Below are 15895 nucleotides of genomic sequence, written 5' to 3'. Positions count from 1 at the left end.
CATGGTTTTGTGCAGGAAGTAACTTCTACATGTATTTCTACTAGTCAGGGCATAATTCCATAAAGGGACCATGTTAAGAAATTTAATTATCCAAGAATTTGACTCCTTGGATCATTTCAGCAACTTTATAATTTGCTGGTTTTTTCCATCATCTTCTAGTAACTCCTTTTGTAATTCTTCTAATTCTTCCTTAATCAATCATAGCTTCTGTAAAGGCCTCAATTAATCTTTCTCATTAATGTAGTATACTTTTTGAACAGGCACTATTCATATGATATAATATTCAAAGAAACAAAAGAAATAGTAAAAAGTTTCCTACTACCCACTTCTCCTCCCCAGAAGCAACAAGTGTCGTCGTGTTCTTGCTTACTCTTCCAAAGAGCCTCTCTCTCCATCTATCTATGTATATATAGAAAGATACATGAATTCTTTTTTTTTTTTTTTTTTTTTTGAGACAGAGTCTCAAATGTGGTCTCTGATGTGGTCCATTCAGGTCAGCCTCCTGAGGCATAGAGATAGGGGAAGAGCAGGTCTAGAGGGATAAACAGAAACTATCTAGCCCCATAGATAAAGTCAAATAGTCCTCAATATAGATTGTACCATTTTATACCTCTACCATTAAATATTATCTTTTTTGAGGGTGCTGAACAAGCCATCAGCAAAGCGCTTTCTTTCATTGAGAGATTTCTTTAACCTGCTTAGCCACAAAAGTAGGATTTCATTTTTATGGCAATGACCTGGAAACCCTTAAAATCATTCATCATGCACTCAGTATCTTAAGCCTGACTGCATCGTGCACTCAGTATCTTAAGCCTGACAAGCATGATTTTAAGGTTTTTTTGGCATTGAGCTTCCATACTAGGAATTAGGGTTAGCATACCAATCTTAAGAAGCAGCATTGCTCCAGTTAAGAATATGTGTGGATTGGCCAGGCACAGTCACTCATGGCTGTAATCCCAGCACTTTGGGAGGCTGAGGCAAACAGATCATTTGAGCCCAGGAGTTCAAGACCAGCCTGGGCAATGTGGCAAAACCCTATCTCTACAAAAAAATACAAAAATTAGCCAGGTGTGGTGGTGTGTGCCTGTAGTCCCAGCTACTCAGGAGGCTGAGGTGGGAGGATCACTTGAGCATGGGAGGCAGAGGCTGCAGTGAGCTGAGATTACGCCATTGCACTCCAGCCTGGCCTACAGAGCTAGCTAGACCCTGACACACACACACACACACACACACACACATACCCCAAGTGTGGATGTTTATAATAGTGAAAATTTGGAGGCAATCTAGGTATCTAATGAGAAGATTAATAAAATTACATGTACCCAGTACAGTTCCACTAAGCATTAAAATCATTTTGTGGATGTGTACTTCTGGACTTTAATTAGGAAAAACGAGATGAGGAAGAAGACTATGAAAGATCAAGTAAATGTAATAGAAAAGAAACAAAAAAAGTATCCAAAAGAAAATTAGGTATGTGTAAGGAAAGCAAATGGGATCTTATGTATGTGTTTTAGACAAAAGAATATATGAAATAGCAAAATATATTAAAAGACAATAGAAAAGCTTTTTTGAAATAAAACCTGAATAGGAAAGGTCAGAAATCACGCCATATCCAGGAAATACTGATAATGAATAGTGATGGACCCCAGATCTGCATTGTGAATTTACTAGAACTCAAGGATGAATAAAGGTTTATCATTGGGTTTTTTTTTTCCAATTTTAAAAATTCAAGTCACCAGACAACTGGTAAAAAATAAATAAATAAATAGATAAATAAATCAGCATGCCTCAGTAAAATTGAATACTGAAAGACCATGAAACAATGTTTGCAACTTCCTCAGAGAAAGAAGCTCTATACCCAAGAATTTTATACCAAGCCAAGATGGTATTCAAGCATAAAGACGCAGATAGATATTGTCAAACATACGAGAACTAGAGATTATATAGTACCCAGGAGCTCTTCTTCAAAAAGTACGTAATCATAAAACCAAGAGACAAGCCAAAATAAAAAGCCAGAAATGAGCAGCCATGGTAGAAAAGAAGTAATAGTCAGCATTCAATCCATTTAAATGTAGAAATGAGGCTAAATAACTAAGGGCATTAAAAGAGAGCAGAACATAATATTCCATAAAAAAAAAAATAGTGTAACTAAAGATATAAAAAGGAGGAAGTAAATATATGTGTAAGTTTCATTAGCAGGGTCTCAACAGATGCTCTCAAACGCTGATAAGTTGGGGTTTAAGAAAATTATAATAAACTGTTACAAAACTAAAGCCAGACTAACTATTCTAATTAAATCAGAAAACATGTACACACAAAAGAAAAACAGACCATGCGGCATAAACTAAAGATGCCAGAACTAACGCAAATATTTCTAGATCAGTGAATGTAAAAGGAATAAAGTCACTTATCAAAATAAAAAGATTCAATTATTGAACGACAACAACAAAGGTTGAATATAAAAATAATTAAGACCCCCCAAAAACTGTCTTGATAACATCAGATTTTTAAAGCAAAAACAAAAAAGGAGAAGTTGAAACCTATTATTTGAAGACACAGTAAAGTATTCCCTTAAGATAGATAAAAATACCTTTGTGGTTTATGTTCATAGACCATTTACAAACTACATATTAGGCCACAAACAACACTTCAGTGGACTTCTAAAAACTAGCATTAATATAGTAATATAGACCAGCATTAGACTCAGCATCTGAGTTAAACTGAAAGTATGCTATAGTTTTCAGTCTCAAACAACATAAAAGTAAGAAATACAGAATATCACTTAAAGTAAGAAGAGAAACTTTCAGCGGGCCACTAAAAGAAGGAAAGCAGATGGGATCAGAATGAAGGAGCCAGCAGCTTAGATTCTTCGTATTAGAATGTATAAAACAATTAGACAGGTAATGGGAGTAGCACTTAATGATCCCTACCTGAATTTGACTGAAACCAATAGCAAGAAGACGACCAGAAGAAGATGTGTCTAGGTAGGTCAACTCCTGTATGTCCCACCCTACCCCTAAAGGAAAGACAAAAGCCCTGACTATGGAGCTTGGAACAGAGAAAGCCCAGTCACTGAAATAGCTACACCTCAGCAACATATCACATCCCATCTCATTCTGTCCCCCACTCATATCCCTGTTCTCATTAAAAACCCCAACAACCCCACTGCCCCTTCCTAGGCAGCCAGTGAGAACAGAGGCAGCAGTCTGTTCTCAACTACTTAAAAGATGGACAAATATCAAACAGTTAAGAAATATCAATGAAATACTCAACATATGGAAGAACTTATACCCTTGGAAGGAGACACAATCAGAACAAGACATCAAAATGAGCATATTTACTATTTTCAAAGGAATAAGAGAGAATGTCACACTCCTAAACCAACACGAGAACCAGTTTCTTAGAAATGAAAGTTTTATAAATTGGAAAAATGCAGCCATTGGACTGAATAATAGAATGGAAAAAACTGAAAAGTTTTTGATATGGGATACTGGCATAAGAAATCCTCTTTGGGAGAGGCCGGGCGCGGTGGCTCACGCTTGTAATCCCAGCACTTTGGGAGGCCGAGGTGGGCGGATCATGAGGTCAGGAGATCGAGACCACGGTGAAACCCCGTCTCTACTAAAAATACAAAAAAAAAAAATTAGCCGGGCGTGGTGGCGGGCGCCTGTAGTCCCAGCTACTCGGAGAGGCTGAGCCAGGAGAATGGCGTGAACCCAGGAGGCAGAGCTTGCAGTGAGCCGAGATCGTGCCACTGCACTCCAGCCCGGGTGACAGAGCGAGACTCCATCTCAAAAAAAAAAAAAAAAAAAAAAAAAAGAAATCCTCTTTGGAAGCAATAGAGATAATAGCTTAATAATTCTGAGAATTTTAGTTGTTTGAGCAAATAAAAAGATACACAGGAGAAGGAATCAGCAATTTTTTTCTAACCAGTTATAAATACTTTAGGCCTTGTGGGTCTTTGCCACAACTAAGCAGCTATTGATAATATGTAAGCAAGTGTATGTGGCTATGTTCCAATAAAACTTTAATAATAGGCACTGAGCTATTCATTTCATATTATTTTCATGTCACAAATATTCTTTTGTTTTTCTTTTTTTTTTCCTTTTTTTATTATTATACTTTAGGTTTTAGGGTACATGTGCACAATGTGCAGGTTTGTTACATATGTATCCATGTGCCATGTTGTTTTGCTGCACCCATTAACTCGTCATTTAGCATTAGGTGTATCTCCTAATGCTGTCCCTCCCGGAGGAAGATCTATCAAGCAAATGGAAAACAAAAAAAGGCAGGGGTTGCAATCCTAGTCTCTGATAAAATAGACTTTAAACCAACAAAGATCAAAAGAGACAAAGAAGGCCGTTACATAATGGTAAAGGGATCAATTCAACAAGAAGAGCTAACTATCCTAAATATATATGCACCCAACACAGGAGCACCCAGATTCATAAAGCAAGCCCTGAGTGACCTACAAAGGGACTTAAACTCCCACACAATGATAATGGGAGATTTCAACACCCCACTGTCAACATTAGACAGATCAACGAGACAGAAAGTTAACAAGGATATCCAAGAATTGAACTCAGCTCTGCACAAAGTGGACCTAATAGACACCTACAGAACTCTCCACCCCAAATCAACAGAATATACATTTTTTTCAGCACCACACCACACCTATTCCAAAATTGACCACATAGTTGGAAGTAAAGCTCTCCTCAGCAAATGTAAAAGAACAGAAATTATAACAAACTGTCTCTCAGACCACAGTGCAATCAAACTAGAACTCAGTATGAAGGAACTCACTCAAAACCGCTCAACTACATGGAAACTGAACAACCTGCTCCTGAATGACTATTGGGTACATAACGAAATGAAGGCAGAAATAAAGATGTTCTTTGAAACCAACGACAACAAAGACACAACATACCAGAATCTCTGGGACACAAGAGAAAGCAGGAAAGATCCAAAATTGACACCCTAACATCACAATTAAAAGAACTAGAAAAGCAAGAGCAAACACATTCAAAAGCTAGCAGAAGGCTAGAAATAACTAAAATCAGAGCAGAACTGAAGGAAATAGAGACACAAAAAACCCTTCAAAAAATTAATGAATCCAGGAGCTGGTTTTTTGAAAAGATCAACAAAATTGATAGACCGCTAGCAAGGCTAATAAAGAAGAAAAGAGAGAAGAATCAAATAGATGCAATAAAAAATGAAAAAGGGGATATCACCACCAATCCCACAGAAATACAATCTACCATCAGAGAATACTACAAACACCTCTATGCAAATAAACTAGAAAATCTAGAAGAAATGGATAAATTCCTCGACAAATACACCCTCCCAAGACTAAACCAGGAAGAAGTTGAATCTCTGAATAGGCCAATAACAGGCTCTGAAATTGTGGCAATAATCTTTTGTTTTTCAAACTTAAAAATGTAAAACTATTTTTAGCTCACAGGCTGTACCAAAGCAGATGGCAAGATAGGTTTGGCCCACAGACTGTAGTTGTCAACCTCTGTGAGTGAAATTTCAGAATACGAAAGATAGGAAAGGTCTGAAGATCTACCAGAAAGAAAAAAACATTATCCATAAAGTGCACACAAAAAGAAATGGAACAAAATTATTCAAGTACTGCAAAGAAAATAACTACAAACCTAAAATTCTGTTCCTACTCAAATGTGAGAGACAAATAAAGACATTTTCAGGCTTGTGAAAAGAGGTGCAAAAAGTATACCACAGAATATCTCTGAAACAAATATTAAATGATATTCTTCAGCAAGAAGGTAAATGGATCCTAGAGGAAACAGTGGGATGCAAGAAGCAATTGTGAGCAATAAAAATAGTAAAAATTATTCTTAGGACTAAATAAGTATTGAACACAGATATATAAGAGAGAAAAAGGAATTGGAGTAATAGCCTATGGTTCTTATTTGTATAAGAGTAGAGAAATATAGACATTGATAAACTTGTATTTCTTCAACAATGGTTAAAGTATGTGTGTTAAAAATTTAAGAGCTTTTCACTAGAAGAATAAAAATAAAATGGAAAACTTTCATATCAGTTTCAGAAAAAGGTTATTAACTGAAAAAAATTGAGTAAAAACTCAAACTACTTGAAAGTACATTAATCAGCATTCTTCTGGTGGCAAGTTACCTAAACTCCGCTCAAATTAGCAATAAGCCAAACTTCTTCATACATACAAACTAGAAAACTTAGAAGAAATTGATAAATTCCTGAAAACATACAACCTCCTAAGATTGAACCAGGAATAAACTGAAACACTGAACAGACTAATAATGATTTCTGAACTTGATCAGTAATTTAAAAAAAAAAACTACCAATCAGATAAAACCCTGGACTAGACAGATTCACAGCCAAATTCTTCCAGATGTATAAAGAAGAGCTGGTACCAATCCTGCTGAAATTATTTCAAAAAATCAAGGAGGGACTCCTCCCTAACTCATTCTGTGAGGATAACATCATTCTGATACCAAAACCTGGCAGACACAATAAAAAAACTTCAGGCCAATATCCTTGATGAACATACACACAAAAACCCACAACAAAATAGTAGCAAATTCAGCAGCATATCAAAAAGCTATCCACCACAATCATGTAGGTTTTATTCCTGGGATACGAGGTTGGTTCAACATATGCAAACCAGTAAATGCAATTCATCACATGAATAGAACTAAAAACAAAAACCACATGATCATCTTAATGGACACAGAAAAGGCTTTTGATAAAATTCAACATCCCTTCATGTTAAAAACCCTCAGCAAACTGGCATCTAACAAACATACCTCAAAATAATAAGGGCCATCTATGACAAACCCACAGCCAACGTCACACTGAATGGGCAAAAGCTGGAAGCATTCCCCTTGAGACCCAGAAGAAGATAAATATGCCCATTCTCACCACTGCTATTCAACATAGTGAAGGAAGTCCTATCCAGAGCAATCAGGGAACAGAAAGAAAACGTATCAAAATAGGAAGAGAGGAAGTCAAGCTATCTCTCTTTGCAGACGATATAATTCTATACCTAGAAAACCCATAGTATCTACCCAAAGGCTCCTAGATCTGATAAACGACTTCAGTAAGGTTTCAGGATACAAAATCAGTGTACAAAAATCAGCAGCATTTCCATACACCGACAGCATTCAAGCTGAGAGCCAAATGAAGAGCACAATCCCATTTGCAATAGCCACAAAAAGAATAAGATACCTGGGAATAAGGGACGTGAAAGATCTCTCTACAACAGTAATTACAAATCACTGGCAAAAGAAATCACAACATTAAAAAAAGGAAAAACATTCTATGCTCATGGATAGCAAGAATCAATATTGTTAAAATGACCATGCTGCCCAGTGTGCTCATGGACAGGAAGAATCAATATTGTTAACATAAGCATACTACCCAATCTACAGATTCAGTGCTATTCCTATCATACTACCAACATCATTTTTCACAGAATTTGAAAAAAACTATTCCAAAATTCATATGAGGCCGGGCGCGGTGGCTCATGCCTGTAATCCCAGCACTTTGGGAGGCTGAGGCAGGTGGATCACCTGAGATCAGGAGTTCAAGACCAGCCTGGTCAACATGGTAAAACCCCGCCTCTACTAAAACTACAAAAATTAGCCAGATGTGGCAGACACCTGTAATGCCAGCTACTCGGGAGGCTGAGGCAGGAGAATCGCTTGAGCCCAGGAGGTGGAGGTTGCAGTGAGCTGGGATCGCACCACTGCACTCCAACCTGGGTGACAAAAAAAAAAAAAAAAAAAAAAAAATCATATGAAACAAAAAAAGCCTGAATAGCCAAAGCAATCCGAAGCAAAACAACAAAACCAGGAACATCACACTACCCAACTTCAAACTATACTACAAGGCTGCAGTAACCAAAACAGCATGGTGCTGGTACAAAAACAGACACATAGACTTCGTGGAACAAGTTTGTGTGGAACACCAGTGGAACAGGTTAGAGAACTCAAAAATAAAGCACACCTACAACCATCTGTTTTTTGACAAAGTTGATAATAAGCAATGAGGAAAGAAGTCCCTATTCAATAAATGGTGCTGGCTAATCATATGCATTAGATTGAAACTGGACCCCTTCCTTTCACCATATACAAAAGTCAATGCAAGATAGAATAAAGACTTAAATGTAAGGCTGGCCATGGTGACTCATGCTTGTAATCCCAGCACTTTGGGAGGCCAAGGTGGGAGGATTGCTTGAGGCTAGGAGTTTGAGACTAGCCTGGCCAACATGGCAAAACTCCATCTCTACTAAAAATACCAAACAAAAACAAAACAAAACAGTGTGGTAGCACTTGCCTGTAATCTCAGCTACTCGGGAGGCTGAGGCACAAGAAGCACTTGAACCTGGGAAGTGGAGGTTGCAGTGAGTTGAGATCACACCACTGCACTCCAGGCTGGGCAACAGAGCAAGACCCTGTGTCAGAAAAAAAAAAAAAAAAGACTTAAATGTAAGACCTAAAACTAGAAGAAAACCGGGGAAATAACATTCTGGACATAGGCCTTGGCAAAGATTTCATGACGAAGTCTCCAAAAGCATCTGCAACAAAAACAAAAATAGACAAGTGGGGCCTAATTAAAGAGCTTCTGGAATTGCTGGCAAGATGGCCAAATAGGAATAGCTCCAGTCTGCAGCTCCCAGCCAGATCAACGCAGAAGGTGGGTGATTTCTGCATTCCCAGCTGAGGTACCCAGTTCATCTCACTGGGACTGGATGGACAGTGGGTGCAGCCCACAGAGGGTGACCCGAAGCAGGGTGGGGCATCGCCTCACCCAGGAAGCAGAAGGGGTCAGGGAATTCTCTCCCCTACCCAAGGGAAGTTATGAGGGATTGTGCCTGAGGAATGGTACACTCCGGCCAGATACTATGCTTTTCCCACAGTCTTCACTACCCACAGACCAGGAGATTCTCTCCGGTGCCTACACCACCAGGGCCCTGAGTTTCAAGCACAAAAGTGGGCAGCCATTCAGGCAGACACCGAGCTTCAGGAGTTGTTTTTTTTTCCCCCCTTACCCCAGTGGTGCTTGGAACGCCAGCAAGACAGAACCGTTCACTCTCTTGGAAGGGGGCTCAATCCAGGGAGCCAAGTGGTCTGGCTCGGCAGGTCCCATCCCCACAGAGCCCAGCAAACTAAGATCCACTGGCTTGAAATTCTCGCTGCCAGCACAACAGTCTGAGTTCAACCTGGAACACTCCAGCTTGATGCAGGGAGGGGGGTCCAGCATTGCTGAGGCTTGAGTATGTGGTTTTACCCTCACAGTGTAAACAAAGCTGCTGGGAAGTTCTAACTGGGAGCCCACAGCAGCTCACCAAGGCTGCTGTGGCCAGACTGCCTCTCTAGGTTCCTCCTCTCTGGGCAGGGCATCTCTGGAAAAAAAGGCAGCAACCACAGTCAGGGACTTATAGATAAAACTCCCATTTCCCTGGGATAGAGCATGTGGGGGAAGGGGCGGCTGTGGGTGCAGCTTCAAAAGACTTAAACGTCCCTGCGTGATGGCTCTGAAGAGAGCAGCAGACCTCCCAGCACAGCGTTTCAGACTGCCTCCTCAAGTGGGTCCCTGACCTCCAGGTATCCTGACTGGGAGACACCTCCCAGTAGGGGCCAACAGACACCTCATACAGGAGAGTTCTGGCTGGCATCTGACGGGTGCGCATCCGGGACGAAGCTTCCAGAGGAAAGAACAGGCAGCAATCTTTGCTGTTCTGCAGCCTCCGCTGATCATACCCAGGCAAAAGGTCTAGAGTGGACCTCCAGCAAACTCCAGCAGACCTGTAGCAGAGGGGCCTGACTGTTAGAAGGAAAACTAACAAACAGAAAAGAATAGCATGTCCACTCAGAGACACCATCCAAAGGTCACCAACATCAAAGACCAAAGGTAGATAAATCCACAAATACAGGGAGAAACCAGCACAAAAAGGCTGAAAATTCCAAAAACCAGAAGGCCTCTTCTCCTCCAAAGAATCACAACTCCTTGCCAGCAAGGGAACAAAACTGGACAGCGAATGAGTTTGGCGAACTGACAGAAGTAGGCTTCAGAAAGTGGGTAATAACAAACTGCTCCGAACTAAAGGGTCTTGTTCTAACCCAATGCAAGGAAGCTAAGAACCTTTAAAAAAGGGTAGATGAATTGCTAACTAGAGTAACTGTCTAAAGAACTGTCTAAATGACCTGATGGAGCTGAAAAACAGCACAAGAACCTCGTGAAGCATACACAACTATCAATAGCCAAATCGACCAAGCAGAAGAAGGGATATCAGACATTGAAGATCAACTTAATGAAATAAAACAAGAAGACAAGATTAGAGAAAAAAAGAATGAAAAGGAACAAACAAAGCCTCCAAGAAATATGGGACTATGTGAAAAGACCAAATCTACGTTTGATTGGTGAACCTGAAAGTGACGGGGAGAATGGAACCAAGTTGGAAAACACTCTTCAGGATATTATCCAGGAGAACTTTCCCAACCTAGCAAGACAGGCCAACATTCAAATTCAGGAATACAGAAAACACCACAAAGATGCCCCTTGAGAAGAGCAACCCCGAGACATATAAGCATCAGATTCACCAAGGTTGAAATGAAGGAAAAAATGTTAAGGGCAGCCAGAGAGAAAGGTCGGGTTACCCACAAAGGGAAGCCCATCAAACCAACAGCAGATCTCTGCAGAAACCCTACAAGCCAGAAGAAAGTGGGGACTGATATTCAACATTCTTAAAGAATTTTCAACCCAGAATTTCATATCCAGCCAAACAGAGCTTCACAAGCAAAGGAGAAATAAAATCCTTTACAGACAAGCAAATGCTGAGAGATTTTGTCACCACCAGTCCTGCCTTACAAGAGCTCCTGAAGGAAGCACTAAACATGGAGAGAAACAACTGGTACCAGCCACTACAAAAACATACCAAATTGTAAAGACTATCGACACTATGAAGAAACTGCATCAACTAATGGGCAAAATAACTAGCTAGCATCATAATGACAGGATCAGATTCACACATAACAATATTAACCTTAAATGTAAATGGGCTAAATGCCCCAATTAGAAGACACAGACTGGCAAATTGGATAGAGTCAAGACCCACTGGTGTGCTATATTCAGGAGACCCATCTCATGTGCAAAGACACACATAGGCTCAAAGTAAAAGGATGGAGAAATATTTACCAAGCAAATGGAAAGCAAAAGAAGCAGGAGTTCCAATCCTAGTCTCTGATATAACAGACTTTAAACCAACAAAGATCAAAAGAAACAAAGAGGGCCATTATATGATGGTAAAGGGATCAGTGCAACAAGAAGAGCTAACTATCCTAAATATATATGCACCCAATACAGGAGCACCCAAATTCATAAAGCAAGTTCTCAGAGACCTACAAAGAGACTTAGACTCCCACACAATAATAGTGGGACACTTTAACACCCCACTGTCAATATTAGACAGATCAATGAGACAGAAGTTTAACAAGAATATCCAGGACTTGAACTCAGCTCTGCAACAAGCAGACCTAATAGACATCTACAGAACTCTCCACCCCAAATCAACAGAATATACATTCTCCTCAACACCACATCACACTTATTCTAAAATTGACCACATAATTGGAAGTAAAGCACTCCTCAGCAAATATAAAAGAAGAGAAATCACAACAAACTATCTCTCAGACCACAGTGCAATCAAATTAGAACTCGGGATTAAGAAACTCATTCAAACCACACAACTACATGGAAACTGAACAACTTGCTCCTGAATGACTACTGGGTAAATAACGAAATAAAGGCAGAAATAAAGATGTTCTTTGAAACCAATGAGAACAAAGACACAAAGTACCAGAATCTCTGGGACACATTTAAAGCAGTGTGTAGAGGGAAGTTTATAGCACTAAATGCCCACAAGAGAAAGGAAAGATCTAAAATCGACACCCTAACATCACAATTAAAAGAACTAGAGAAGCAAGAGCAAACAAATTGAAAAGCTAGCAGAAGGCAAGAAATAACTAAGATCAGAGCAGAACTGAAGGAGATAGAGACATGAAAAACCCTTTGAAAAATCAATGAATCCAGGAGCTGGTTTTTTGAAAAGAACAACAAAATAGACCCCTAGCCAGAGTAATAAAGAAGAAAAGAGAGAAGAATCAGATAGATGTAATAAAAAATTATAAAGGGGATCACCACCAATCCCACAGAAATACAAACTACCATCAGAGAATACTATAAACACCTCTATGCAAATAAACTAGAAAATCTAGAAGAAATGGATAAATTCCTGGACACATACACCCTCCCAAGTCTAAACCAGTAAGAAGTTGAATCCCTGAATAGACCAATAACTTCTGAAATTGAGGCAGTAATTAATACCCTACAAACCAAAAAAAGTCCAGGACCAGATAGATTGACAGCTGAATTCTACCAGAGGTACAAAGAGGAACTGGTACCGTTCCTTCTGAAACTATTCCAATCAATAGAAAAAGCGGGAATCCTCCTTAATTCATTTTATGAGGCCAGCATCATCCTGATACCAAAGCCTGACAGAGACACAACAAAAAGAATTTCAGGCCATTATTCCTGATGAACATCAATGCAAAAATCCTCAATAAAATACTGGCAAACCGAATCCAGCAGCACATCAGAAGGCTTATCCACCACGATCAAGTGGGCTTCATCCCTGGGATGCAAGGCCGGTTCGACATATGCAAAACAGTAAATGTAATTCCATCACATAAACACAACCAATGACAAAAACCATGATTATCTCAATAGATGCAGAAAAGGCCTTCGACAAAATTCAACAGCCCTTCATGCTAAATGCTCTCAATAAACTAGGTATTGATGGAACACAATCTCAAAATAATAAGAGCTCTTTATGACAAACCCACAGCCAGTATCGTACTGAATGGGCAAAAACGGGAAACATTCCCTTTGAAAACCGACACAAGACAAGGATGCCCTCTTACCACTCCTATTCAACATAGTATTGGAAGTTCTGGCCAGGGCAATCAGGCAAGAGAAAGAAATAAAGGGTATTCAGATAGGAAAAGAGGAAGTCAAATTGTCCCTGTTTGCAGATGACATGATTGTATATTTAGAAAACCCCATCATCTCAGCCCAAAATCTCCTTAAGCTGATAAGCAACTTCAGCAAAGTCTCAGGATACAAAATCAGTGTGCAGAATTCCTATATACCAATAACAGACAAACATTCCTATACAACAATAACAGAGAGCCAAATCATGAGTGAACTCCCATTCACAATTGCTTCAAAGAGAATAAAATTCCTAGGAATCCAACTTACAAGGGATGTGAAGGACCTCTTCAAGAACTACAAACCACTGCTCAATGAAATAAGAGAGGACACAAATGAGTGGGAAAATATTCCCTGCCCATGGATAGGAAGAATCAATATTGTGAAAATGGCCATACTGTCCGAAGTAATTTATAGATTCAATGCTATCCCCATCAAGCTACCACTGACTTTCTTCACAGAATTGGAAAAAACTACTTTAAACCTCATATGGAACCAAAAAAGAGCCTGCATTGCCAAGACAATCCTAAGCAAAAAGAACAAAGCATGTGGAGGCATCACACTACCTGACTTCAAACTATACTACAAGGCTACAGTAAGAAAAACAGCATGATACTGGTACCAAAACAGATATATAAACCAATGGAACAGAACAGAGTCCTCAGAAATAACACCACACATCTACAACCATCTGATCTTTGACCAACCTGACAAAAACAAGCAATTGGAAAAGGATTCCCTATTTAATAAATGGTGTTGGGAAAACTGGCTAGCCATATGCAGAAAACTGAAACTGGATCCCTTCCTTAGACCTTATACAAAAATTAACTCAAGACAGATTAAAGACTTAAACGTAAGACCTAAAACATAAAAATCCTAGAATTGCTTCAAGACATAGGCATGGGCAAAGACTTCATGTCTAAAACACCAAAAGCAATGGCAACAAAAGCCAAAATTGACAAATGGGATCTAATTAAACTAAAGAGTTTCTACACAGCAAAAGAAACTATCAGAGTGAACAGGCAACCTACAGGATGGGAGAAAATTTTTGCAATCTATCCATCTGACAGGGCTAATATCCAAAATCTACAAAGAAACAAATTAAGAAAAAAGCAACCTCATCAAAAAGCAGGTGAAGGATATGAACAGACACTTCTCAAAATAAGACATTTATGCAGCCAACAAACATATGAAAAAAAAGCTCATCATCACTGGTCATTAGAGAAATGCAAATCAAAACCACAATGAGATACCATCTCACACCAGTTAGAATGGCGATTGTTAAAAAGTCAGGAAACAACAGATGCTGGAGAGGATGTGGAGAATAGGAATGCTTTTTTTTTTTTTTTTTTTTTTTTTTTTTTTTTTTTGAGACAGAGTCTCACTCTGTCACCCAGGCTGGAGTGCAGTGGCGCGATCTCGGCTCACTGCAAGCTCCACCTCCCGGGTTCCCGCCATTCTCCTGCCTCAGCCTCTCTGAGTAGCTGGCACTACAGGCGCCCGCCACCACACCTGGCTAATTTTTTTGTATTTTTAGTAGAGACGGGGTTTCACCGTGGTCTCGATCTCCTGACCTCGTGATCCACCCACCTCGGCCTCCCAAAGTGCTGGGATTACAAGCGTGAGCCACCACGCCCGGCCAGGAATGCTTTTACACTGTTGGTGGGAGTATAAGTTAGTTCAACCATTGTGGAAGACAGTATGACAATTTCTCAAGGATCTAGCATTAGAAATACCATTTGACCCAGCAATTCCATTACTGGGTATATACCCAAAGGGTTATAAATCATTCTAAAAGACACATGCACATGTACGTTTATTGCAGCACTATTCACAATAGCAAAGACTTGGAACCAACCCAAATGTCCATCAGTGATAGACTGGATAAAGAAAATGTGGCACATATATGCCATGGAATACAATGCAGCCATAAAAAAGGATGAGTTCATGTCCTTTGCAGGGACATGGATGAAGCTGGAAACCATCATTCCCAGCAAACTAACACAGGAACAGAAAACCAAACCCTGCATGTTCTCACTCATAAGTGGGAGTTGAAACAATGAGAACACATGGACACAGGGAGAGGGACCTTAACATACCTGGGCCTGTCGGAGGGGTGGGGAGTAGGGGAGTGATAGCATTAGGAGAAACACCTAATGTAGACGGGTTTGATGGGTGCAACAAACCACCATGGCATGTGTAGACCTATGTAACAAAACTGCAGATTCTGTACATGTACCCCAGAACTTAAAGTATAATTTAAAAGAAGATAAAAGCCTCTGGTTGGGTGCAGTGGCTCACACCTGTAATCTCAGCACTTTGGGAGGCCAAGGCAGACAGATCACTTGAGGTCAGGAGCTCGAGACCAGCCTGAACAACATGGTGAAACCTCGTTCCTACTAAAAACACAAAAATTACCTGGACAGGGTGGTGTGCGCCTGTAGTCCCAGCTATTCAGGAGGCCGAGGCAGGAGAATCACTTGAGCTTGGGAGGTGGAGGTTGCAATGAGCGGATACCGTGCCACTGCACTCCAGCCTGGGAGACAGAGTGAGACTCTTATCTCACAGAAAAAGTGCTTCTGCGCAATAGAAGAAATTAGTAACAGGGTAAGCAGACAACCTGCAGAATGGGAGAAAATATTCTCAAACTGTGCATTTCACAGAGGTTTAATATTCAGCATCTATAAGGAACTTTAAAAAATCAACAAGGGAAAAACAACCCCATTAAAAAATGCCCATAGGACATGAACAGACACTTCTCAAAAGTGAGACATACAAGCAGGCAACAAGCATATGAAAAAATGTTCAACATCACTAATCATTAGAGAAATGCAAATCAAAACCA

General features: G+C 39.8%; 1 protein-coding gene across 6 annotated transcripts in view; it reads left to right on the top strand.

The window, feature by feature from the left end:
• PPP2R3A (protein phosphatase 2 regulatory subunit B''alpha) overlaps positions 1-15895 on the top strand; it is a 221423-nt gene that overhangs the window by 154866 nt on the left and 50662 nt on the right. The gene's annotated exons all lie outside the window — the stretch shown is intronic.

Source organism: Symphalangus syndactylus, chromosome 10, assembly GCF_028878055.3.
Source record: "Symphalangus syndactylus isolate Jambi chromosome 10, NHGRI_mSymSyn1-v2.1_pri, whole genome shotgun sequence".
In the NCBI taxonomy this organism is placed as follows: Eukaryota; Metazoa; Chordata; class Mammalia; order Primates; family Hylobatidae; genus Symphalangus; species Symphalangus syndactylus.
This window is presented reverse-complemented; position numbering and strand designations above follow the sequence as displayed.